Consider the following 27,450-nt stretch of genomic DNA (forward strand, 5'->3'; position numbering starts at 1 on the left):
TTTTTCTGGGGCGGGCTGGCACCTGGCCGCAATCTTGGGGCACCGGCAGCAGCAGGGTTCGGCAAGCGTTCCTGGATGCAGCTGACATTCGGCCATTACTCATTCGGCCATTGCTCAGTGAGACTCTCCCACAGAGGGGCGGAATGGATCAAAGCCACAGTCCTTCAGAAGTAAGGGGCCAGGGAAAACAGCCACATCTGAAACAAAACTTGGGAGAGAGGTACTGCCTAGGGCCTGGTCACGGACAGTGAACAAGCAGGGAGCAGACGAGAGCTGAAGACAGAGGACGGTGCTCGACTGCTGATCTGGGAGAACAGAATTCCAATACTAGCGCCAGGGTAGCTGGGTGATGCCATTTTCACCGCTCCTGCGCATGCGTATACACAACTAGGAGCCCTGTAACAATCCACCCTAGTAGGCTAGCAGCGCCATCTAGTGGAGAACGGAGTCATTACACTGAGCCCTGCCCAACTGGGCCAACCTCGCTCTTGAGGAACACAAGTCTCACCACCTACTTAGTTTATGGACTACAAAGCGCTACATAGTCTGACTTCTAGGGGAAAACAAAGTAATTTCAGTCCTATTTCAGTCTGTTAGCAGGTCCATCTATTCAATATTCTTTCTTTTTTTTCTCTTTTACACTTTTCTTGAATACAGAAAGAAAAAATTCATTTTTATTTTCAATTTTTATTAAAAATATTTTTCTTTAATTTTTTACTATATTTTTTGTTTTTGTGTAAACTTTTTCTAATTATTACTTCCATTTTATTTTAGTCTCCTTCAGTGTATTCATTTTTTTCAAATTCCCAAAATATTTCCTTTTTTTCCCCTTTTTTTCTCTTCTGCCAAACCACTTTCAACACCCAGACCAAAACACACCTAGGATCTAGCATCATTTATCTGATTTTTTTTGTTTGTGTGTTTAATTTTTTAATTTTAATATTTTAAATTTTTAAGTGTTTTTTATTTTAATTTTCTATCTCATTAATTCCTTTTCTCCCTTCAAAATGACAAAACAAAGGAATTCACCCCAAAAGAAAGAACACGAAGAAACGACAGCCAGGGATTTAACCAACACAGATACTAGCAAGATGTCTGAACCAGAATTTAGAATCACAATAATAAGAATACTAGTTGGAGTCGAAAATAGATTAGAATCCCTTCCTGCAGAGATAAAAGAAGTAAAAAAATAGAATGAAATTAAAAATGCTATAACTAAGCTTCAATTATGGATGGATGCCACGGCAGCAAGGATGGATGAGGCAGAACAGAGAATCAGCTATATACAGGACAAATCTATAGAGAAAAATGAAGCAGAAAAAAAGAGGGAGATTAAGGCAAAAGAGCACAATTTAAGAATCAGAGAAATCAGTGACTCATTAAAAAGGAGCACCATCACAATCACAGGGGTCCCAGAAGAGGAAGAGAAAAAGGGGTAGAAGGGTTATGTGAGCAAATCATAGCAGAAAACTTTCCTAACCTGGGGAAAGACACAGACATCAAAACCCAGGAAGCACAGAGGACCCCATTAGATTCAACAAAAACTGACCATCAACAAGGCATATCATAGTCAAATTCACAAAATACTCAGGAAAGGAGAGAATCATGAAAGCAGCAAGGGAAAAAAGTCCCTAACCTACAAGGGAAGACAGATCAGGCTTGCAGCAGACCTATCCATAGAAACTTGGCAGGCCAGACAGGAGTGGCAGGATATATTCACTGTGCTGAATCAGAAAAATATGCAGCCAAGAATTCCTTTTTTTTTTTTTTTTTTTTGGTTTTTAAATCTTTTTTTCTTTAACTTTATTTTTTATTTTTTAAAATTTATATCCAAATTAGTTAGCATACAGTAAAGCAATGATTTCAGTAGTAGATTCCTTAATGCCCCTTACCCACAAGACAATGAATCTACAGGCACTTCAATCCTGGACTTTCCAACCTCCAGAACTGTGAGAGATAAATTTCTGTTGTTTATAAGCCAGCCAGTCTATTATATTTTGGTATATAAGCCCAAGAACACTACGACAGTCTTCAAGCTACCACTCACAGTCATCATATTAAAAGTAATAGTTATTAAATTAGCTCTCATGTACCCATACTCCAGTAAGAGAATACACAACTATAAATATTCAAATCTATGAACAGCCTCCTGAGAAGAGCTAAGAAGAGGTCAAAAACATTAAGGCCACTTTACCTTTTGTCTATATCCTCTCTTTATACTTGTTCCTTCTCCTAACACTCTACTCTAGGGCCCTTTAATCAGTGGGACTAGCTAGCCATTGTAACCCTTTCAGAGAATTTCAGCTGAAATCTGGATACCCAGCCCACTCTACTGTGGTATTTGCATTTCATGCTTAATTTGTCTATAACATTACAAATTTCATACTCCTACATTTCTACTATTATAATCATAATACTATTTTAGTACTTCTCTTTTGCAAGTGAAATTAGCATTTCCATGTAAAATAGAATAATTGTTGGTTGTCTCCCTAATGTGTCTAGGAGCTTAATCCAAGCCTGAAGTTTAAGTTCTGAGTGCCTGAGATGGTCTATTTTTATGCAGGTTTCTCAGTGTACTTACATGCTGCTGTGGACTTATGCCTGGGTCTCTTCATGTCAGAGGCTAACCTGTTTGAATTTTCCTTTGGTAAAACAGAAGGAATCCAAGATCAGAGACATCTTCTGGGAGTATTCCCCTGTAATGTTCTCTTGTTTCTTACCCTTACAGGGTTTTCCAACAGAAAGGCAGAGCATGGAGGCCTCACCATTAAAAGAAGAACCAGGAATCCTGTGGGCTTCATGTAATAAAAAAGCTTGAAGATTTTTTCTAGATATGTCTCCTATAGCAAGGAAAATAAAAGCAAAAATAAACTATTGGGACTACATCAAAATATAAAGCTTCTGCACAGCAAAGGAAACAATCAACAAAACAAAAAGACAACTTACTGAATAAGAGAAGGGATTAGTATCCAAAATACATAGATAACTCATACAATTCTACACCCAAAAACCAAATAACCCAATTAAATAACGGGCAGAAGACATGAGTAGACATTTCTCCAAAAAAGACATACAGATGGCCAACAGACACATGAAAAAATTCAGTATCACTCATCATCAAGGAAATGCAAATCAAAACCATCTCATATCAATGAGATATCAGTTCACACCTGTCAGAATAGCTAAAATAAAAAACATAATAAATAAGTTTGGTGAGGATGTGGAGAAAAAGAACCCTGTGTGCTGTTGGTGGAGATGCAAACTGCCAGAAAACTGTAGAAAACAATACAGAGGTTCCTCAAAAAATTAAGAATAGAATTACCATATGATTCAATAATTCTATTATTGGGTATTTACCCAAAGAATACAAAAGGGGCAGAGAGAGAAAATCCCAAGCAGGCTCCATGCTATCAGCAGTGCAGAGACCCATGCAGGGCTTGATGTCACCAACCATGAGATCATGATGTGAGCCAAAATCAAGAGTCAGGCCCTTAAGTGACAGAGCCACCCAAGTGCCCCAGTATATTTGTTTTTAAAATAAAATATACAAGTATGCATTTACATATTTTTTATAAAAATTAATAGCTTGTTCTTAATCTACTGCTATAATAAAAACTATTTTATATAAAAATCAGAAAAAAGTTCTCCACATATTTTCTAAATATATCCTAATCATGCTTCTACCCTCTCTATCTTGGCCTAACTCCCACTGGAATATAAGCCTCTCCACCACGATAATGTGAGTCCTCCCCCTCCTGCCAAAATATAAACTTCATCAGAGTAGGAACTCCTTTTTGTTTACTGCTATATCCCTAGCTCCAGGAACACTGCATGATAAATGGTAGTCACTCAACAAATATTGCTGAATAAGTGAGTGTACATCTGCATGCATCTTCATCCAAAGACAGTAATATGACTGCAATCAAATGGAAGCAAAAATAATGCATATATTACATAAGTTTTATTACAGTATTGATAATTTTTATTATCAATTTTTATTAAGGGTTTATTAATATGCTAGGTACTAGGCTAAGTACTTGATATGTAAAAATACTCCATAAATGCTATTATTAATTTTATTTTTTTTAAACCTGGAGGAAAATGGGGCACCTGGGTGGCTCAGTTGGTTAAGCATCCGACTCTTGATTTCATGATCATGAGAACTCATGATATCACATTTCATGAGTTCAAGCCCCATGTCAGGCTCCACACGGAGTGTAGAGCCTTCTTGGGGTCCCTTCTCTCTTGCCCCTCCCCCTGCTCGTGCTCTCTCTCTGTCTCTCTCAAAATAAATAAATAAACTTAAAAAAATTAAAAATTAAAAAAATAAAACCTAGAGGAAAATGAATTTGAGAGGTAAATATTACTATATACCTTTTTTAATTTACCAAACCCCAGAACCATCTTCATGAGTTATTCTTCATAATAAAATTACAGAGTAAGACAATGTTCAAGTTCTCATTATTTGGATTCTCAAAATCACACAGTCAGTGAAAGAGCAGCAATAAGGATTTTGATTCCTTGGGGCGCCTGGGTGGCGCAGTCGGTTAAGCGTCCGGCTTCAGCCAGGTCACGATCTCGCGGTCCATGAGTTCGAGCCCCGCGTCAGGCTCTGGGCTGATGGCTCAGAGCCTGGAGCCTGTTTCCGATTCTATGTCTCCCTCTCTCTGCCCCTCCCCTGTTCATGCTCTGTCTCTCTCTGTCCCAAAAATAAATAAACGTTGAAAAAAAAAAAAAAAGGATTTTGATTCCTTAATCCTAGTATTTGGCTAAAGAAGCTCATATTTCTTCCCAGAAGACGAAACAAACATCTGTAGTAATGTTGCCCATGTCACAAGGCTCTGGTAAGGGAGAGTTAATAACTGATTACAAAATTCTTAGTAAATACAAACTGCTATAGAAATGCAAACATCTACAACAACAGTAATTAATTTTAATTGTCATCTTTATTCTTGTGTGCAACTGTCTCTCAAAATGCACTTTGGGAGTTTAATCACTACATCTCAACAAATAAAGTAACCTCTTTCTTTCTTAGACCCTACTAAGAAGCTGCCCCACATTCCCCCCAGCAGCTGAAGCTCTTCTCCTCCTTACCCCTACATACTTCCTACTCTCAGGTCATTAGCAAAGGCTGAATACTGACATTAACAAGAAAAAAGAGTTCAGATGGAGACTTGAGCCTTTCAAAATCCCTGAATTTCAAATAAAATTTGGCATAGGGCCTAGAGAAATAGACATTTCAAAACAGAATTCTTTGCCCTTATGTACACAGGAAGGGAACTTTTCCTCCCTCTGAGCTCCAGTCATGTTCGCATAACTATGCTGAAATACCAGGTTGACAAATTATTGTTTACTTAGCAATGCAAGGCTCATCATAAGCACTGAATAAATATAGCAATCTTGACAATGATCAATTCAACATTCACTTATGTAGAGTCGTCCCCCACTACCTTATCCTCAAGGGATATGTTCCAAGACCCTCAGCTGATGCCTGAAACTGTGGACAGTACTGAACTGTGTATACACACACACACACACACACACACACACACACACACACACACTTCCCTATACATACATACCTATGATAAAGTTTAATTTAAGAATCAGGCACACTAGGACTAGGGGTGCCTGGGTGGCTCAGTCAGTTAAGTGTCTGACTTTGGCTCAGGTTATGATCCCACAGTTTGTGAGTTCAAGTCCCACATCAGGCTCTGTGCTGACAGCTCAGAGCCTGAATCCTGCTTCAGATTCTGTGTCCCCTTCTCTCTCTGACCCTCCCCTGCTCCTGCTCTGTCTCTATCTCTCAAAAATAAATAAACATTAAAAAAATTAAAAATCAGGCACACTGAGATCAACAAAAATAACTAATAATAAAAAAGAATCATTTTAACAATATACTGTAATAAAAGGTATATGAATGTGGTCTCTCTCAAAATATCTTACTGTATGTATTCATCCTTCTTGTGATAATGTAAGATGATAAAATACCTACATGATAAGACAAAATGAGGTAAATGATATAGGCATTGTGAAGTACTGTTAAGCTACTACTGGCCTTCTGACGTTATAACAGGAGGAACATCTGCTACCACACCGTGAGTAACTGAAACCACAGATAATGGGGAACTACTATACTGTCTATGGCTTCTTGAGTAGTTGTAATAGAGACCATATGGCCCCCAAACAAAAAAAATATTTAGTATCTGGCCCAATATAGAAAGTAGTTTGCTGAGGCCTGAGTCCTAGGGCACTCTAATATAATAAGAAATATGACAAGGAGCAGTTCATGATATAGGCAGAAAAACAGTGAAAGGTGGTGTCTCCAAAGATAGGTGAATATGAAGATCATTTTTAAGGTAAGATTAGGGAGTGATCAACTATGTTAACATTGCCTAGGGACAAGCAATATGGGAACTGAGAAAGTGAATATTGGATTTCATAACCTGAAGGCCACTGGGGACCTTCCCAAGAACATTCTCAGTGGAATGGTAGGAATTGATGTGGTGAGTTCAAGAAAAACTGGGAAGAGAAACAGTGAAAGGAGAACAAATAAACTCATCAGGAAAAAGTGAATTAATTCCACAGACATAGTACCTGAGCCACAAAGTCCAGCCAGCCCTTGGTTTTCATTTCAGTGTTCACCTTAAAAATTTTGTGTTTTATTCAATAAAAAAAGAAACCTTACTAAATCCTAGAAGATTTTGTGTGAGGGAGGGACATGTTCTAATAAGATAATGAGTATAAAGGCATATGGTTTCTCTTATAAAACTAAACTTTCACAATTTAACTCTCCAAGGAGACTTTCCAGGCAGCGGAGGGAAAGCTCAACAAAACTGCCCCAACCATATCCTCTGAGTTTCTCCTTCCCCAGGGGGACTCTTTAACCTCAAGAACTACCAACCCCAGGAGTACAACTGTTATTCCTTTCACATTCTGGTACAAGTGCAGTCAAAAACTCCTCCTGCCTTTGCAAGGTAGAGACAGACTAGAATATTCAAAAGCCCTTCCAGGAGACTAAGGGAGAATGAATCAAACAGAAAGGGCAGAGGCAGAAAAACAAGAATATGACATCTAGGTACTCAGGCTTTGAAGCCAGATAATCCTGGATTTATATCATTGCTCTGCCACTAAGTGGCTGTTTAACCTTGTGCAGGTTACTTAATCCCTCTGAAGTATAGTTTCTTCATCTATACAATGGGTAAATTTATAGCTACCTGTGTTCATTCAGGTCCTCCAAGAAGTAAGCATCAAGATCAAATTAGACTTGCAAGAAATTGGTTGAGAGTGCCTCTGAAAGAAAATGGGGAGGGAGCTAGAGAAGGATGAGATCTGTCAGACAATGACACATGTCTGACCCATAGGAAGGAGAAAGGGAAAGAAGTAAAGTAGGACAGGAAGAGCTTTAGACTGCCATGAAGCTTTCAGAAAGTTTCTGCAAAGCTAACATAGAATCCTCAGGCCAAAGTCATCAGTCAGAGGCGTCCTCTGCCTCACAGGAAAGGGCCTGGTGCAATATCCCTGCTGTGCACCTCACTGGCTAGAAACAGACCACAGGAAACATAGCCTCAGAGCAAATGCGGTAATGTACTTACAATATAGCAGCTGGGGGCATCAATCAGTTATGCTCCCCACAGTCAGAGACAAGAAAGGCACATTCTCACGGTTGCACACATCTCCCTCTCTACAAGCGATTGTGGAGCAGTTCTTCCTTCATTCCCAGGGGTCTTTTTTTGTGAAGAAGGGCCAGGTTAATGGAATGAACTACAGCCCTGATCACTGCTGTTGATCTCAGGCCCACAACTGATACCCATACTCTGGATTTTCCATTCTAAATTCTCCTCACTGTCATCTGTCACCCTGCCTGGTCTTGATGGCTTACTGGTAGTGTGACCTAAGCCTTCATTTCTGAAGGGTCTGGTAATCACACCCTTCTCAGGCTGGAGTTGCTGCATGTGTCCATTCAAGGGTCAAGGGAATACCAGGAGATGCCCAAATGCATCACATAGATTCCACACATATTCCCTCCCTGTCCCTACTGTATAAAAGCAGACTTACCTTTTCCTGATGATCAGGGTCAACTACCTATGCCAATCCAGTCTAGTCCCTGGACACAAAGAATCTGAAATTGTCCTCATGGCAGCCATAGATTATAGTTCAGTGGGATCCTTGCTGTGTCCCCTGGCAAGAGTACACCTTCTTTGGGAATCAGGGCCTCCAACTTTGCAAAGCTGAGAGCTGCAGGTATACAGAGTACAAAATCCTCCATGGGGTCACTGTGAGTAATTGATAAGCTTGCATCTCTTGGTTCCCACACCCATGTATCCTTCTCATTGGGGATGTAGCACCAGAAGTTTTCCTTATATATTTCCCATTGCTTTAGAGTGTTATCACAAATCTGGCACTTAAGTTGTACCTTTAAAAAATTGTTCCACCACAAAAGCCCCAGAATAGCCAAAGTAATTTTGAAGAAGACCAAAGCAGGAGGCATCACAATCCCAGACTTTAGCCTCTACTACAAAGCTGTAATCATCAAGACAGCATGGTATTGGCACAAAAACAGACACAGAGACCAATGGAATAGAATAGAAACCTCAGAACTAGACCCACAAACATATGGCCAACTAATCTTTGACAAAGCAGGAAAGAATATCCAATGGAAAAAAGACAGTCTCTTTAGCAAATGGTGCTGGGAGAACTGGACAGCAACATGCAGGAGGATGAAACTAGACCACTTTCTCACACCATTCACAAAAATAAACTCAAAATGGATAAAGGACCTGAATGTGAGACAGGAAACCATCAAAACCCTAGAGGAGAAAGCAGGAAAAGACCTCTCTGACCTCAGCCGTAGCAATTTCTTACTTGACACATCCCCAAAGGCAAGGGAATTAAAAGCAAACATGAACTACTGGGACCTCATGAAGATAAAAAGTTTCTGCACAGCAAAGGAAACAACCAACAAAACTAAAAGGCTAAACCAACTAAACTAAAAAAACTAAACTAAACCAACAGAATGGGAAAAGATATTTGCAAATGACATATCGGACAAAGGGCTAGTATCCAAAATCTATAAAGAACTCACCAAACTCCACACCCGAAAACAAAAAACCCAGTGAAGAAATGGGCAGAAAACATGAATAGACACTTCTCTCAAGAAGACATCCGGATGGCCAACAGGCACATGAAAAGATGCTCAACGTTGCTCCTCATCAGGGAAATACAAACCCAAAGCACACTCAGATATCACCTCACGCCAGTCAGAGTGGCCAAAATGAACAAATCAGGAGACTATAGATGCTGGAGAGGATGTGGAGAAACGGGAACCCTCTTGCACTGTTGGTGGGAATGCAAATTGGTGCAGCCACTCTGGAAAACAGTGTGGAGATTCCTCAAAAAATTAAAAATAGACCTACCCTATGACCCAGCAATAGCACTACTAGGAATTTACCCAAGGGATACAGGAGTGCTGATGCATAGGGGCACTTGTACCCCAATGTTTATAGCAGCACTCTCAACAATAGCCAAATTATGGAAAGAGCCTAAATGTCCATCAACTGATGAATGGATAAAGAAATTGTGGTTTATATACACAATGGAGGACTACGTGGCAATGAGAAAGAATGAAATATGGCCCTTTGTAGCAACGTGGATGGAACTGGAGAGTGTGATGCTAAGTGAAATAAGCCATACAGAGAAAGACAGATACCATATGGTTTCACTCTTATGTGGATCCTGAGGAACTTAACAGAAACCCATGGGGGAGGGGAAGGAAAAAAAAAAAAGAGGTTAGAGTGGGAGAGAGCCAAAGCATAAGAGACTCTTAAAAACTGAGAACTGAGTGTTGATGGGGGGTGGGAGGGAGGGGAGGGTGGGTGATGGGTATTGAGGAGGGCACCTTTTGGGATGAGCACTGGGTATTGTATGAAAACCAATTTGACAATAAATTTCATATACTGAAAAAAAATTAACAAAATAAAAAATAAACAAAAATTGTTCCAACATTTCTAAGGCCAGCTGCCCCTGGATGGTGCATTATATGACCAGTGGACTCATGACCATGGATCCACTTCACACATCCTCTACTGTGAAGTAGGTTCCATGTGTGGATGCTAAGCTGTGTGAGAATCTCTGCTTATAGAATAGGCATTCCATAAGCCCCTAAATAGTGATGGTGGCCAAGGAACTATAGGCAGAAAAGGCAAACTCATACCCTAAATAAGTCACCTATCTCTGGAGGATGAACCACTGCCCAAGGCCCACTGTAGTTGACTTGCCACCAAGTAACTGGTTGGTTTCCTCAAATAGTGCTCTATCAAGAGCTCAGCATAGATCTCTACTATTGACAAGTTGAACATTCAGAGGCAGCAATAGTCAGAATTCTAAGGGCCTGCATTATGATTCTCCTACTGGAGCTTAACAAAAGCTCCACGTTGCATCTTTCCCATCACTGACACTTCCAACATCATTGGGTTCTCCAGATCCTATCGGCAGAGCTCTTTTTTTCTCCAGGTTTCACTCAGAGCTGGCAGCCTTCCATGTTACCTAGTATATGAACCAAAGCAATGATCTTAGTTGTAGAATATATTGCTTCCAGAACCCAAAGAGGACTTCTGGCACTGTGCTTCCATCTTCGTGGTAGAGGATAAAAGATGCAGCATTTTTTTACTCTGGAGAGCTATCCCAACATACTCCAGACCATTAGATTCCTTAAACCTTCACTGAAATGGCAGGTTCCTTAATCTTGGTAGGGTTTATCTCCTACCACATTACCTGGAGCACATCAGCATGCCATCAATGAAATGGATCAGTGTGATGGTTCTGTGGGACACCCAGACAGCCCAGATCTCATCAAACCATATTGTGGCAGTGGGTAGGGAAGCTGACATAGCCCTAAGGCCAAAGTGTAAATGAATAAATACTGTTGGCCATCCCACATTAATACAAACTGTTTCTGATCCTCTTTCCTGACTGGATTTGGAAAAAAAGAATTGCTTTTGTCAGATAATGGCCATATATCATATATCTGAAGACTTATACATCTGCCCTAGCAATTAGACTATACCTGGCACAGTAGCTGTGATGAAAGCTACTGCTTGTTTAAACCAGCAATAGTCTTCAGTCATTCTCAGGGATGTGATATTATTTCCCATTTACTATCTTGGCTGGGAAAAGAAGTAAGGTGAAGGAACAATTTCGGAGGTTTCTACTTGGCATACCTCACTCTATCTTCTATTCTACAGACTAAGAACCCAGTATGAGGGTTACTCTAACATCTAAGTATATCAATGCAATCAGAAACAGATGAAATAACCACTGGGTGTGTCCACAAACCTAGCAGGCCACTCTGAGCCAGACTTTAGCAAGGATTTAATTTATTACCTGGTCCCTATAGGCCCCCACTCTATTAGAACTATGATGATGCTCTGGGTCTCCAGGTATCAATGTCAACTCAAACTGTGTGTAATAGTCCTCAAAATGTCTGAGCATTTTCCCTTCCCCAGTATACAACCACCCGAGTAAACTACCAGAGGTCCCTTTCAGAAAAGAACTACGAGAATCATCATAGTATGCACTTGCTATGGTATTGTTACCTCTTTTTCTGCTAGAGACATCATTCTCTATTACCATCTCTACAATTCTGTGCAGCTCTAGTCCCTTAGCTGTACCCTCGGGCCTCAACGGTCATTATAATTATTGTGGCCTCTATTACATTGAAGCTCATCATCCTCATGGATATTAATGAGCCCCACTCTGTAACCACCTCTCCTACAATCATCCCTGACCTGCAGAGAAGAGCTGCCACTATGATGCTGATGGTATTCTCACCAGTGTTTTCCTGATGGCCTCATGAATGGTGTGTCTTCTAAGCTCTCCCATAGAACAAAATCAATTGGTATGTTTGGTGGTGTCATATAACATAGCTATTCCTGCTTGCCCACTTTCCTTAGCTGCTTCCTTCTACTATCTGCCAGGATAGCTCAAACATTTCTATTTCATTCAACACTGGCTATTCCTTTCTTAAAGACTCTAAGAACCACCTCATCCCCTGGGGTTCTTGCCAGTGTGCTAAATCCTGCAACCCCCCAAAAGTGTCCCTAAGTCTTTGGATTCTTGATTATCCAGTCTTACATTCCAACCCCTGATAAATCACCCTCAAAATACAACCCCAAGTATACCACCTTGCTTCTGCTAATTCTTGCAGATCCTTCAGTGTATAATATTTTTCCTCCCTTACCAGTTCCAGCATTTCCCTGGCCAGGTTGTGCTAGTATTGAACCCCAAGTTATTGGCCTACCACCCAGGAGAGGGGGTAGGGCTCCTGAAGTGGGGACCTGCTGCCTTATGGGAGAAGGGATTATACAATTTATAATACAATACAATGTCTATCAATCTTATTATGGAATAGTAGGCCAACTGTGCAAATTCTTAGGGGAGTCTTTAGAGCCAAAATCCTTAGAAGCATCCATCCAGATGTCCCTATCTTATACATCAGGGTCCCAGGTTTTCCAGGTTAGGACCCTTACCTTAGCATAAAAGACCTGCCTTGACTGGAGGAGTCAAGATGGTGGAAAAGCATGGAAGTTTTTTTGCATCTCGCATCCATAAAATACAGTCAGATCAACACTAAACCATCCTGCACACCTAGAAAACTGATTTGAGGATTAACAAAACAATCTGCACAACCTGAATCACAGAACTCAGCAGGTAGATGGCACAGAGTGGTCAACTTGGGGAGAGAGAAGCTGTGGAAGGCAGAAAGCTGTTTTTGCTTGCAGAGAGACAACAGAGATGGGGGAAGAGTGTGGGAAAAGAAACCCCCCCCAAAAGCACCTGGAGAGAAAGTGGAAAAGTGGAAACAGCCGCAGAGACTGAACTAAAAAAGGAAAAAGAAGAAAGGAGAAAGGAAAGGGTTTAAATTCCATTAAGACTCTATAAACAGGGGGAGTGCAGAGTCTGAAACTCCACAGCTCAATACCTGGCGGTGCTCTGGTAGGAAGGGCGAATCCCCAGGAGCAGAGTGGGGTTCAGGAGGTCCTCAGGACAGACAGGGAAAAGAGGTTCCACTGCTGGAAGGACATTTAGTAGAGGCTATGTGTACCTGGTCCCAGCAGACACCAGAGAACAACCACATTCACTGGTGCTGGAACAAGGTCGCTAAGGGTGAAGGCTGGTGCCAGGTGTGTGTTGTGGTTTCCCATAATCCCTGAAACGATGTTGCTACACAATCGTGAGAACTTTTTCTGGAGTGGACTGGCACCGAGCTGCAGTCTCTGGGCATCAGCAGCAGCACAGTCCCATGAACATTCCTGGGTGCAGCCATCACCCAGCCATTGCTCAGTGAGACCTTCCCCAGAGGATCTAAGTGGGTCAAAGCTGCAGTCCCTCAGAAGTGAGGAGTCGGCAAACAGCCGCATTTGACATAAAACTCAGGAGGGAGGTGGCGTCTGGCTACCTGACGGCTTGGTCACGGACAATGTAAAAGCAGAGAGTGGACAGAAGCCGGAGACAAAGGACAGGTACATGATTGTTGGTTGGGGAGAGCACAGAGTTCTGATACTAGAGGCTGGGTAGCTGGGTGACCCCATTTTCACCCCTCCCGCGCATGCGCATACACATCTCAAGCACCACAACAATCATCCCAGTAAGCTAAGCTGTGCCATCTAGTGGAGAACAGAGCCATTTCACTAAGCCCTGGCCAACTGGGCCAAACCCACTCTTCAGGAACACCACAAATCTCTCTGCCTGCTTAGTTTATGGATACCAAGTACTTCATAGTTTGACTTCTAGGGGAAAACTATGTCATTTTAATCATATTTCAGTCTGTTCACTGGTCCATCTATTCAATTTTCTTTTTTTTTCAATTTTCTTTTTCTTGAATAAAGAAAGAGAAATTATTTATTTTTTCAATTTTTATTAATATTTTTATTTAATATTTGCTACTATATTTGTACTTTTTTGTAAATTTCTCAAATTCTATTTTACTTCGATTTCATTTTACTCTATTTCATTGTATTCATTTTCTCAAATTTTCAGACGTTTTCCTTTTTTTTCCCCTCTCCCCCCCCCCCCCTTTTTTCTCTAATCTAACAAGCTCCTATCAATAACTGGACCAAAACACCTAGGATCTAGCATCATTTATTTGATTTGTGTGTGTGTGTGTTGTTTTTAATTTTTTAATTTTAATTTTTTTACCTTATTAATTCCTTTTCTTCCTTCAAAATGATGAAATGAAGGAATTCACCCCAAAAGAAAGAACAGGAAGAAACGACAGCCAGGGACTTAACCAACACATATACAAGCAATATGTGTGAAACAGAATTTAGAATCATAATAATAAGAATACTAGCTGGGGTCGAAAATAGATTAGAATCCTTCTCTATGGCGATAAAAGAAGTAAAAGTTAGTCATTATGAAATAAAAAATGCTATAACTGAGCTAAAATCTCGAATAGATGCCACAGTGGCAAGGATGGATGAGGCAGAGCAGCAAATCAGCGATACAGAGGACAAACTTATAGAGAATAATGAAGCAGGAAAAAAAAGGGAGACTAAGGCATAAAGAGAACTATTTAAGAATGAGAAAAATCAGTGACTCATTAAAGGAACAACATCAGAATCATAGGGGTCCCAGAAGATGACGAGAGAGAGAAAGGGGTAGAAGGGTTATGTGAGCATATCATAGCAGAAAACATTCCTAATCTGGGGAGAACACAGACATCAAAACCCAGGAAGCACAGAGGACTCCCATTAGATTCAACAAAAACCAACCATCAACAAGGCATATCATAGTCAAATTCACAAAATACTCAGGCCAGGAAAGAATCATGAAAGCAGCAAGGGAAAAAAAGTTCTTAACCTACAAGGGAAGACAGATCTGGTTTGCAGCAGACCTATCCACAGAAACTTGGCAGGCCAGACAGGAGTGGCAGGATATATTCAATGTGCTGAATAGGAAAAATATGCAGCCAAGAATTCTTTATCCAGCAAGGCTGTCATTCAAAATAGAAGGAGAGATTAAAAGTTTCCCAAACAAAAATAAAGGAGTTTTTGACCACTAAACCAGCCCTGCAAGAAATTTTAAGGGGGACTCTCTGAGGAGAGAAAAAAACAGAAAAAAAAAAAGATCAAAAGCAAGAAGGACTAGAAAGGACCAGAAGATACCACCAGAAACTCCAACTCTACAAGAAACACAATAGCAATAAATTCATATCTTTCAATATCACTCTAAATGACAATGGATTCAATGCTCCAATCAAAAGACACAGGGTAACAGAATGGATAAGAAAACAAGATCCATCTATATGCTATTTACAAAAGACCCACTTTAGACCTAAAGACACCTTCAGATTGAAAATAAGGGGATGGAGAACCATCTATCATGCTAATGGTCAACAAACGAAAGCCAGAGTAGCCATACTTATATCAGAAAATCTAGACTTTAAAATAAAGACTGTAACAAGAGATGAAGAAGGGCATTATATCATAATTAAGGGTTCTATCCCCCAAGAAGACCTAACAATTGTAAACATTTAGGCTCCAAATGCGGAAGTACCCAAATGTATAAATCAATTAATCACAAACATAAAGAAACTCATTGATACTAATACCATAATAGTAGGGGACTTCAACACCCACTTACAACAATGGACAGACCATATAAACACAATATCAACAAGGAAACAATGGCTTTGAATAACACACTGGGCCAGATGGACTTAACAGATATATTTAGAACATTTCATCCTAAAGCAGCAGGATACACATTCTTCTCCAATGCACATGGAATGTTCTCCAGAATAGATGACATACTGGGACACAAATCAGTCCTCAACAAGTACAAAAAGATCGAATCATACTATGCATATTTTCAGACCACAACACTGTGAAACTCGAAATCAACCACAAGAAAAAATTTGGAAAGGTAACAAATACTTGGAGACTGAAGAACATCCTACTAAAAAATGAATGGGCTAACCAAAAAGTTAAAGAGGAAATTGAAGAGTACATAGAAGCCAATGAAAATGATACCACAGCCCCTAGCCTCTGGGACGTAGCAAAGGCAGTCATAAGAGGAAAGTATATAGCAATCCAGGCCTTCCTAAAGAAGGAAGAAAGGTCTCAGATACACAACTTAACCTTACACTTTAAAGAGCTGGAAAAATAACAGCAAATAAAACCCAAAACCAGCAGAAGACAGGAAATAATAAAGATTAGAGCAGATATCAATGCTATAGAAACCAAAAAAACAGTAGAACAGATCAATGAAACCAGAAGCTGGTTCTTTGAAAGAGTTAACAAAATTGATAAACCACTAGCCAGTTTGATCAAAAAGAAAAAGGCAAGGACCCAAATAAATAAAATCACGAATGAAAGAGGAGAGATCACAACCAACACAGCAGAAATAAAAACAATAATAAGAGAATATTATGAGCAATTATATGCCAATAAAATGGGCAATCTGGAAGAAATGGACAAATTCCTAGAAACATATACACTACCAAAACTGAAACAGTAAGAAATAGAAAATTTTAACAGACCCATAACCAGTAAAGAAATCGAATTAGTAATCAAAAATCTCCCAAAAAACAAGAGTCCGGGGCCAGATCACTTTCCAGGGGAATTGTACCAGACATTTATGGAAGAGTTAACACCTATTCTCTTGAAGCTGCTCCAAAAAATAGAAATTGAAGGAAAACTTCCAAGCTCTTTCTATAAAGCCAGCATTACCTTGATTCCAAAGCCAGACAAACACCCCAAAAAAGGGAGAACTATAGACCAATTTCCCTGATGAACATGGATGCAAAAATCCTCAACAAGACATTAGCCAACCGGATCCAACGATACATTAAAAAAATTATTCACCACGACCAAGGGGGATTTATACCTGGGATGCAGGGCTAGTTCAATATCCACAAAACAATCAATGTGATTCATCACATCAATAAAATAAAAGACAGGAACCACGATCCTCTCAATATATGCAAAGAAAGCATTTGACAAAATATGTCATCCTTTCTTGATAACAACCCTCAGGAAATTAGGGATGGAAGGATCATACCTCAAGATCATAAAAGCCATATACGAATGACCCACTGCTAATTTCATCCTCAATGGGGAAAAATGAGAGCTCTCCCCCTAAGGTCAAGAAAAAGACAGTGATGTCCACTCTCACCACTGTTATTCAACATAGTATTGGAAGTCTTAGCCTCAGCAATCAGACCACACAAAGAAATAAAAGGCATCCAAATAGGCCGGGAGGAGGTCAAACTTTCACTCTTCGCTGATGACATGATATTCTATATGGAAAACCAAAAAGATTCCACCAAAAAACTGCTAGAACTGATCCTTAAATTCAGCAAAGTGGCAGGATATAAAATCAATGCACAGAAATCGGTTGCATTCCTATACACCAACAATGAAGCAACAGAAAGAGAAATCAAGGAATTGATCCCATTTACAATTTCATTAAAAACCATAAAATACCTGGGAATAAATCTAACCAAAGAGGTGAAAAATCTATACACTGAAAACTACAGAAAGCTTATGAAAGACATTGAAGAAGACACCAAAAAGTGGAAAAATAATCCATGCTCCTGGATAGAAAGAACAAATATTGTTAAAATGTCGATACTACCCAAAGCAATCTACATATTCAATGAAATCCCTATCAAAATGACACCAGCATTCTTCACAAAGCTAGAACAAACAATCCTAAATTTGTTTGGAACCAAAAAAGACCCCAAATAGCCAAAGCAATCTTGAAAAGGAAAACCAAATCAAGAGGTATCACAATCCAGACTTCAAGCTGTATTACCAAACTATAATCATCAAGGCAGTATGGTACTGACACAAGAACAGCCACTCAGATCAATGGAACAGAATAGAAAACCCAGAAATGAACCTTCAAATGTATGGCCAACTAATCTTTGACAAAGCATGAAAAAATATCCAATGCAACAAAGACAGTCTCTTCAGCAAGTGGTGCTGGGAAAACTAGACAGCGACATGCAGAAAAATGAATCTGAACCACTTTCTTATACCATACACAAAAATAAACTCAAAATGGATGAAAGACTTAAATGTAAGATGGGAAGCCATCAAAATCCTCAAGGAGAAAGCAGGCAAAAACCTCTTTGACCTTGGCTGTAGCAACTTCTTACTCAACACATCTCTCGAGGCAAGGGAAACAAAAGCAAAAATGAACTACTGGGACCTCATCAAAATAAAAAGCTTCTTGAGAATGCAAGCTGGTGCAGCCACTCTAGAAAACAGTATGGAGGTTCCTCAAAAAAATAAAAGTAGAACTACCCTACGACCCAGCAATTGCACTACTAGGCATTTATCCACGGGATACACATGTGCTGTTTCGAAGGGATACAGGTACCCCCATGCTTATAGCAGCACTATCAACAATCGCCAAAGTATGGAAAGCGCCCAAATGTCCATCAATGGATGAATGGATAAAGAAGATGTGGTATATATATACAATGGAGTATTACTCAGCAATCAAAAAGAATGAAATCCTGCCATTTGCAACTAGGTGGATGGAACTGTAGGGTATTATGCTAAGTGAAATTAGTCAGAGAAAGACAAAAATCATATGACTTCACTCATATGAGGACTTTAAGAGACAAAACAGATGAACATAAGGGAAGGGAAACAAAGATAATATAAAAACAGGGAGGGGGACAAAAAGAAGAGACTCATAAATATGGAGAACAAACTGAGGGTTACGGAAGGGGTTCTGGAAGGGGGGGATGGGCTGAGTGGGTAAAGGGCACTACGGAATCTACTCCTGAAATCATTGTTGCACTATATGCTAACTAACTTGGATGTAATTTTAAAAAATAAAAAATAAAATTAAAAAAATAATAATAAAATAAAAATAAATAAAAAGCTTCTGCACAGTGAAGGAAACAATCAGCAAAACTAAAAGACAACTGACAGAACGGGAGAAGATATTTGCAAACAACATATCAGATAAAGGGTCAGTATCCAAAATCTATAAAGAACTTATCATATTCAACACCCCAAAAACAAATAACCCAGTGAAGAAATGGGCAAAAGACATGAGTAGACACTTTTCCAAAGAAGACAACCAGATGGCCAAATGACACATGAAAAAATGCTCAACATTATTCATCATCAGGGAAATACAAATCAAAACCACAATGAGATACCACCTCACACCTGTCAGAATGGCCAACATTAACAACTCAGGCAACAACAGATGGTGGCGAGGATGCGGAGAAAGAGGATCTCTTTTGCACTGCTGGTGGGAATGCAAACTGGTACAGCCACTCTGGAAAACAGAATGAAGGTTGCTTAAAAAATTAAAAAAAGAACTACCCTACAACCCATCAACTGCACTACTAGGTATTTATCCAAGGGATACAGGTATGCTGTTTAGAAGGGGCACATGCACCACCATGTTTATAGCAGCATTATCAACAATAGCCAAAGTATGGAAAGAGCCCAAATGTCCATCAATAGATGAATGGATAAAGAAGATGTGATATATATATATACGATGGAGTATTACTTGGCAATCGAAAAGAATGAAATATTGCCATTTGCAACTACGTGGATGGAACTAGAGGGTATTATACTAAGTGTAATTAGTCAGAGAAAGACAAATATCATATGACTACACTCATATGAGTGCTTTAAAATACAAAACAGTTGAACATAAGGGAAGAGAAGCAAAAACAACATAAAAATAGGGAGGAGGACAAAAATATAATAGATTCTTAAATATGGAGAATAAACAGAGGGTTACTGGAGGGGTTGTGGGTGGGAGATGGGCTAAATGGGTAAGAGGCATTAAGGAATCTACTCCTGAAATCATGGTTGCACTATAGGCTAACTAACTTGGATGTAAATTTTAAAAATTTATTTAAAAAAAATTTTTAAAGAAAAAAACCCACCTTGACTGATAATTTAAATGTTCTGGGATAGGAAGATGGCGGCGTAGGAGGACGCTGGGCTCACCGCGCGTCCTGACGCTGATTACTTACATTCCACCTACACCTGCCTAACTAACCCAGAAAACCACCAGAAACCAGCAGAACGGAGTCTCCGGAGCCAAGCACAGACGAGAGGCCCACAGAACAGGGTAGGAAGGGCGGAGAGGCGGTGCACGCTGCACGGACTGGTGGGAGGGAGCGGGGTGGAGGGGCAGCCTGCCGGCCAAGCAGAGCCCCCAAGTCTGGCTTGTAAAAGCGGAGGGGCCGGACGGAGTGTGTTCCAACAGCAAGCGCGACTTAGCATCTGGGAGGTCAAAAGTGAACAGCTCTGCTCGGAAAGCGGAAAGGCTGGAGGACAAAGGGAGGGAGAGTTGCTGAGCCTGGGGACGACAGAGCTCAGTTTGGCGGGGAACAAAGGCGCTCTCCAGCGCCATCTCCCTCGCCCATCCCCCAGCCAAAATCCCAAAGGGAACCAGTTCCTGCCAGGGAACTTGCTCTCTCCCCGCAAACACCCAACTCTGTGCTTCTGCGGAGCCAAACCTCCGGCAGCGGAACTGACTCCCTCCCGCTGCCACAGGGCCCCTCCTGAAGTGGATCACCTAAGGAGAAGCGAGCTAAGCCTGCCCCTCCTGCCCCCGTGCACCTTGCCTACCCACCCCAGCTAATACGCCAGATCCCCAGCACCACAAGCTTGGCAGTGTGCAAGTAGCCCAGATGGGCCACGCCACCCCACAGTGAATCCCGCCCCTAGGAGAGGGGAAGAGAAGGCACACACCAGTCTGACTGTGGCCCCAGCGGTGGGCCGGGGGCAGACATCAGCTCTGACTGCGACTCCGCCCACCAGCTCCAGTTATACACCACAGCACAGGGGAAGTGCCCTGCAGGTCTGCACCACTCCAGGGACTATCCAAAATGACCAAACGGAAGAATTCCCCTCAGAAGAATCTCCAGGAAATAACAACAGCTAATGAACTAATCAAAAAGGATTTAAATAATATAACAGAAAGTGAATTTAGAATAACAGTCATAAAATTAATCGCTGGGCTTGAAAACAGTATAGAGGACAGCAGAAAATCTCTTGCTACAGAGATCAAGGGACTAAGGAACAGTCAGGAGGAGCTGAAAAACGCTTTAAACGAAATGCAAAACAAAATGGAAATGACGACGGCTCGGATTGAAGAGGCAGAGGAGAGAATAGGTGAACTAGAAGATAAAGTTATGGAAAAAGAGGAAGCTGAGAAAAAGAGAGAAAAAAAAAATCCAGGAGTATGAGGGGAAAATTAGAGAACTAAGTGACACACTAAAAAGAAATAATATACGCATAATTGGTATCCCAGAGGAGGACGAGAGAGGGAAAGGTGCTGAAGGTGTACTTGAAGAAATAATAGCTGAGAACTTCCCTGAACTGGGGACGGAAAAAGGCATTGAAATCCAAGAGGCACAGAGAACTCCCTTCAGACGTAACTTGAATCGATCTTCTGCACGACATATCATAGTGAAACTGGCAAAATACAAGGATAAAGAGAAAATTCTGAAAGCAGCAAGGGATAAACGTGCCCTAACATATAAAGGGAGATCTATAAGATTCGTGACTGATCTCTCTTTTGAAACTTGGCAGGCCAGAAAGGATTGGCATGAGATCTAAAATGTGCTGAACAGAAAAAATATGCAGCCGAGAATCCTTTATCCAGCAAGTCTGTCCTTTAGAATAGAAGAAGAGATAAAGGTCTTCCCAAACAAACAAAAACTGAAGGAATGTGTCACCACTAAACCAGCCCTACAAGAGATCCTAACGGGGATCCTGTGAGACAAAGTACCAGAGACATAGCTACAAGTATAAATCATACAGACATCACAATGACTCTAAACCAGTATCTTTCTATAATAACACTGAATGTAAGTGGATTAAATGTGCCAACCAAAAGACATAGGGTATCGGAATGGATAAAAAAAACAAGACCCATCTATTTGCTGTTTACAAGAGACTCATTTTAGATCTGAGGACACCTTTAGATTGAGAGTGAGGGGATGGAGAACTATTTATCATGCTACTGGAAGCCAAAAGAAAGCTGGAGTAGCCATACTTATATCAGACAAACTAGACTTTAAATTAAAGACTGTATCAAGAGATGAAGAAGGGCATTATATAATAATTACAGGGTCTATCCATCAGGAAGAGGTAACAATTATAAATGTCTATGCGCCAAATACGGGAGCCCCCAAATATATAAACCAATTACTCGGGGCGCCTGGGTGGCGCAGTCGGTTAAGCGTCCGACTTCAGCCAGGTCACGATCTCGCGGTCCGTGAGTTCGAGCCCCGCGTCGGGCTCTGGGCGGATGGCTCAGAGCCTGGAGCCTGTTTCCGATTCTGTGTCTCCCTCTCTCTCTGCCCCTCCCCCATTCATGCTGTGTCTCTCTCTGTCCCAAAAATAAATAAACGTTGAAAAAAAAAATTAAAAAAAAAAAAAAACAATTACTCACAAACATAAGCAACCTTATTGATAAGAATGTGGTAATTGCAGGGGACTTTAACACTCCACTTACAGACATGGATAGATCATCTAGACACACAGTCAATAAAGAAACAAGGGCCCTGAATGACACATTGGATCAGATGGACTTGACAGATATATTTAGAACTCTGCATCCCAAAGCAACAGAATATACTTTCTTCTCGAGTGCACATGGAACATTCTCCAAGATAGATCATATACTGGGTCACAAAACAGCCCTTCATAAGTATACAAGAATTGAAATTATACCACGCGTACTTTCGAACCACAATGCCATGAAGCTTGAAATCAACCACAGGAAAAAGTCTGGAAAACCTCCAAAAGCACGGACGTTAAAGAACACCCTACTAAAGAATGAGTGGGTCAACCAGGCAATTAGAGAAGAAATTAAAAAATATATGGAAACAAACGAAAATGAAAATACAACAATCCAAACGCTTTGGGACGCAGCGAAGGCAGTCCTGAGAGGAAAATACATTGCAATCCAGGCGTATCTCAAGAAACAAGAAAAATCCCAAATACAAAATCTAACAGCACACCTAAAGGAAATAGAAGCAGAAGAGCAAAGGCAGCCTAAGCCCAGCAGAAGAAGAGAAATAATAAAGATCAGAGCAGAAATAAACAATATAGAATCTAAAAAAACTGTAGAGCAGATCAACGAAACCAAGAGTTGGTTTTTTGAAAAAATAAACAAAATTGACAAACCTCTAGCCAGGCTTCTCAAAAAGAAAAGGGAGATGACCCAAACAGATAAAATCATGAATGAAAATGGAATTATTACAACCAATCCCTCAGAGATACAAACCATTATCAGGGAATACTATGAAAAATTATATGCCAACAAATTGGACAACCTGGAAGAAATGGACAAATTCCTAAACACCCACACTCTTCCAAAACTCAATCAGGAGGAAATAGAAAGCTTGAACAGACCCATAACCAGCAAAGAAATTGAACTGGTTATCAAGAATCTCCCAACAAATAAGAGTCCAGGACCAGATGGCTTCCCAGGGAAGTTCTACCAGACGTTTAAAGCAGAGATAATATCTATCCTTCTCAAGCTGTTCCAAGAAATAGAAAGGGAAGGAAAACTTCCAGACTCATTCTATGAAGCCAGTATTACTTTGATTCCTAAACCAGACAGAGACCCAGTAAAAAAAGAGAACTACAGGCCAATATCCCTGATGAATATGGATGCAAAAATTCTCAATAAGATAGTAGCAAATCGAATTCAACAGCATATAAAAAGAATTATTCACCATGATCAAGAGGGATTCATTCCTGGGATGCAGGGCTGGTTCAACATTCGCAAATCAATCAATGTGATACATCACATTAATAAAAAAAAAAAAGAGAAGAATGATATGATCCTGTCAATCGATGCAGAAAAGGCCTTTGACAAAATCCAGCACCCTTTCTTAATAAAAACCCTTGAGAAAGTCGGGATAGAAGGAACATACTTAAACATCATAAAAGCCATTTATGAAAAGCCCACAGCTAACATCATCCTCAATGGGGAAAAACTGAGAGCTTTTTCCCTGAGATCAGGAACACGACAGGGATGCCCACTCTCACCGCTGTTGTTTAACATAGTGTTGGAAGTTCTAGCATCAGCAATCAGACAACAAAAGGAAATCAAGGCATCCAAATTGGCAAAGATGAAGTCAAGCTTTCGCTTTTTGCAGATGACATGATATTATACATGGAAAATCCGATAGACTCCACCAAAAGTCTGCTAGAACTGATACATGAATTCAGCAAAGTCACAGGATACAAAATCAATGTACAGAAATCAGCTGCATTCTTATACACTAACAATGAAGCAACAGAAAGACAAATAAACTTATCCCATTCACAATTGCACCAAGAAGCATAAAATACCTAGGGATAAATCTAACCAAAGATGTAAAAGATCTGTATGCTGAAAACTATAGAAAGCTTATGAAGGTAATTGAAGAAGATATAAAGAAATGGAAAAACATTCCGTGCTCATGGATTGGAAGAATAAATATTGTCAAAATGTCAATACTACCCAAAGCTATCTACACATTCAATGCAATCCCAATCAAAATTGCACCAGCATTCTTCTCGAAGCTAGAACAAGGAATTCTAAAATTCATATGGAAACACAAAAGGCCCCGAATAGCCAAAGTAATTTTGAAGAAGAAGACCAAAGCAGGAGGCATCACAATCCCAGACTTTAGCCTCTACTACAAAGCTGTAATCCTCAAGTCTGCATGGTATTGGCACAAAAACAGACACAGAGACCAATGGAATAGAATAGAAACCTCAGAACTAGACCCACAAACGTATGGCCCACTCATCTTTGACAAAGCAGGAAAGAACATCCAATGGAAAAAAGACAGTCTCTTTAACAAATGGTGCTGGGAGAACTGGGCAGCAACATGCAGAAGGTTGAAACTAGACCACTTTCTCACACCCTTCACAAAAATAAACTCAAAATGGATAAAGGACCTGAATGTGAGACAGGAAACCATCAAAACCCTAGAGGAGAAAGCAGGAAAAGACCTCTCTGACCTCAGCCGTAGCAATCTCTTACTCGACACATCCCCAAAGGCAAGGGAATTAAAAGCAAAAATGAACTACTGGGACCTCACGAAGATAAAAATCTTCTGCAAAGCAAAGGAAACAACCAACAAAACTAAAAGACAACCAATGGAATGGGAAAGATATTTGCAAATGACCTATCGGACAAAGGGCTAGTATCCAAAATCTATAAAGAGCTCACCAAACTCCACACCCGAAAACAAATAACCCAGTGAAGAAATGGGCAGAAAACATGAATAGACACTTCTCTCAAGAAGACATCTGGATGGCCAACAGGCACATGAAAAGATGCTCAACGTCACTCCTCATCAGGGAAATACAAATCAAAACCACACTCTGATATCACCTCACGCCAGTCAGAGTGGCCAAAATGAACAAATCAGGAGACTATAGATGCTGGAGAGGATGTGGAGAAACGGGAACCCTCTTGCACTGTTGGTGGGAATGCAAATTGGTGCAGCCGCTCTGGAAAGCAGTGTGGAGGTTCCTCAGAAAATTAAAAATAGACCTACCCTATGACCCAGCAATAGCACTGCTAGGAATTTACCCAAGGAATACAGGAGTACTGATGCACAGGGGCACTTGTACCCCAATGTTTATAGCAGCACTCTCAACAATAGCCAAATTGTGGAAAGAGCCTAAATGTCCATCAACTGATGAATGGATAAAGAAATTGTGGTTTATATACACAATGGAGTACTACATGGCAATGAGAAAGAACGAAATATGGCCCTTTGTAGCAACGTGGATGGAACTGGAGAGTGTGATGCTAAGTGAAATAACCCATATAGAGAAAGACAGATACCATATGTTTTCACTCTTATGTGGATCCTGAGAAACTTAACAGAAGCCCATGGGGGAGGGGAAGGAAAAAAAAAGAGGTTAGAGTGGGAGAGAGCCAAAGCATAAGAGACTCTTAAAAACCAAGAACACTCTCTGTCCCAAAAATGAATAAACGTTGAAAAAAAAATTAAAAAAAAAAAAAGGGGGTGCCTGCGTGGCGCAGTCAGTTAGGCGTCCGACTTCAGCCAGGTCACGATCTCGCTGTCCGTGAGTTCGAGCCCCGCGTCAGGCTCTGGGCTGATGGCTCAGAGCCTGGAGCCTGTTTCCGATTCTGTGTCTCCCTCTCTCTCTGCCCCTCGCCCGTTCATGCTCTGTCTCTCTCTGTCCCAAAAATGAATAAACGTTGAAAAAAAAAATTAAAAAAAAAAAAAACCAAGAACAAACTGAGGGTTGATGAGGGTTGATGGGGGATGGTTGATGGGTATTGAGGAGGGCACCTTTTGGGATGAGCACTGGGTGTTGTATGGAAACCAATTTGACAATAAATTTCATATATTTGAAAAAAAAAGAATATGTAATAACAATCTTTCACAAACCTTTCTGAAAACAGTAGAGGAAGGATCACTTCCCAACTTATTCTTTTAGGTAAATATTACCATGACATAAATACTGGACAAAGACATCAAAAGAAAAGAATATAAACCATTTCCTTCATGAATATAGACACACAAAAGTGCTCAGAAAAATAATAGAAAGCTGAACCTAGCAAAATATAAAATGGATTAAGCAATAGGATCAAGTGGAATTTATCCCAGGAATATGTCTGATTTAACATATAAAAATCAATTAATGTAATACACTATGGTAATAGAAAAAAGGACAGAAACTACATGGTCACCTTAATAGATGCAGAAAAAACATTCAACAGGCTCCAACAGCAATTTGTGGGGAAAAAATCCTTTTTTTTTTTTTTAATTAGAGTTTACTAAGCACATAAAAATAGTTTGCAACTGGGAGCTCTCAAACTAACAGTGGAGTGAGGGTCAAAGGTATATTGTTATAAGACAGCTTATATAGTGAGAATGCAGAGGTTGTTTATTATTTTTAATGACTGGTTATATCATTAGAGTTTTCCTAATTATTTAAAATTGGTTAAAAGTGAACATCTCAGGATGCCTAGGTGGCTCAGTTGGTTAAGCATCTGACGATCTCAGCTCAGGTCTTGAGATCAGGGTTCTGCACTGGGCATGAAGCCTTTTTTTTTTTTTTTTTAATTTTTTAAGTGAGCACCTCATGCCAATTTGGGCAAACGGCTTGAATTGCATCTATGAATTTTTTAAATGTTTTTATTTTTTGAGAGAGAGAGAGAGAGATAACATGTATGCAAGCATGGGGGAGGGGCAGCGAGAAAACAAAGGAGAGAGAATCCCAAGTAGGCTCTAATCTCAGCACACAGCCCAACATGGGGCTCGATCTCATGACCATAGGATGATGACCTGGGCTAAAATCAAGTCAGACACTTAACCAAATGAGCCACTCAGGTGCCCCTCATCTAGGACTTTCAAAGGCATATCCAAGAAGTGGTCCAAGTGAAAATTGTCACCTGTTTTGCAGA

General features: G+C 40.2%; 2 protein-coding genes across 6 annotated transcripts in view; one reads left to right on the forward strand and one right to left on the reverse strand.

Moving 5' to 3' along the window:
• Positions 1-4,447, forward strand: part of LOC147574895 (uncharacterized) — a 224,078-nt gene extending 219,631 nt beyond the window's left edge. For all 4 annotated transcript variants that reach the window (XR_015242809.1, XR_015242808.1, XR_015242807.1 and 1 more), the window contains one exon: positions 2,729-4,447. The gene's annotated coding sequence lies outside the window, so the exon portion shown is untranslated. The remainder of the gene's footprint in view (positions 1-2,728) is intronic.
• Positions 1-27,450, reverse strand: part of SPATA31F3 (SPATA31 subfamily F member 3) — a 99,496-nt gene that overhangs the window by 56,327 nt on the left and 15,719 nt on the right. The window contains exons 2-3 of one of the 2 annotated variants that reach the window (XM_086683423.1): positions 2,766-2,840; positions 2,582-2,642 (exon numbers count right to left, since the gene is read on the reverse strand). The gene's annotated coding sequence lies outside the window, so the exon portion shown is untranslated. Of the gene's footprint in view, positions 1-2,581; positions 2,841-4,374; positions 4,512-27,450 lie in introns of those variants that run through there. The other variant, XM_086683421.1, reaches the window with a different exon arrangement.

This window comes from Puma concolor, chromosome D4 (genome assembly GCF_028749965.1).
Source record: "Puma concolor isolate L17-30 chromosome D4, mPumCon1.1.hap2, whole genome shotgun sequence".
Classification (NCBI taxonomy): Eukaryota; Metazoa; Chordata; class Mammalia; order Carnivora; family Felidae; genus Puma; species Puma concolor.